This window comes from Rhincodon typus, chromosome 37 (genome assembly GCF_021869965.1).
Source record: "Rhincodon typus isolate 14 chromosome 37, sRhiTyp1.1, whole genome shotgun sequence".
In the NCBI taxonomy this organism is placed as follows: Eukaryota; Metazoa; Chordata; class Chondrichthyes; order Orectolobiformes; family Rhincodontidae; genus Rhincodon; species Rhincodon typus.
This window is the reverse complement of record NC_063368.1, coordinates 16,463,720-16,464,152: the sequence shown is the minus strand read 5'-3', so window position 1 is coordinate 16,464,152 and position 433 is coordinate 16,463,720. Positions and strand designations below refer to the sequence as shown.

The 433-nt window shown below is 58.0% G+C and overlaps 1 protein-coding gene across 1 annotated transcript in view; it reads right to left on the bottom strand.

Moving 5' to 3' along the window:
- The window catches only part of LOC109915634 (liprin-alpha-3), a 108,085-nt gene that overhangs the window by 21,637 nt on the left and 86,015 nt on the right, over positions 1-433 (bottom strand). The gene's annotated exons all lie outside the window — the stretch shown is intronic.

Here is a 433-nt window from a genome sequence, read left to right as displayed (position 1 = left end):
AGGGCGGAAGTGCGGGAGACAGGGAAGGAGGGGTGAGGGCAGAAGTGTGGGAGAGAGGGAAGGAGGATCTTCCAAGCGCGTGTGGTACATCGTCAACCCCCCTCCACAGTTACCAGCAAAACCCGACAGGTGAGACCTCGCCGTGTCACTGGCTGTCAGGTAATGGATCGTAATCACAGAGAGAGAGAGAGAGCGACAGAGAGCGGGAGACAGAGAGAGAGAGCGACAGAGAGCGGGAGACAGAGAGAGAGAGCTACAGAGAGTGGGAGACACAGAGAGAGAGCGACAGAGAGCGGGAGACAGAGAGAGAGAGCTACAGAGAGTGGGAGACAGAGAGAGAGCGACAGAGAGCGGAAGACAGAGAGAGAGAGCGACAGAGAGCAGGAGACAGAGAGCGGGAGACAGAGAGAGAGAGCTACAGAGAGCGGGAGAC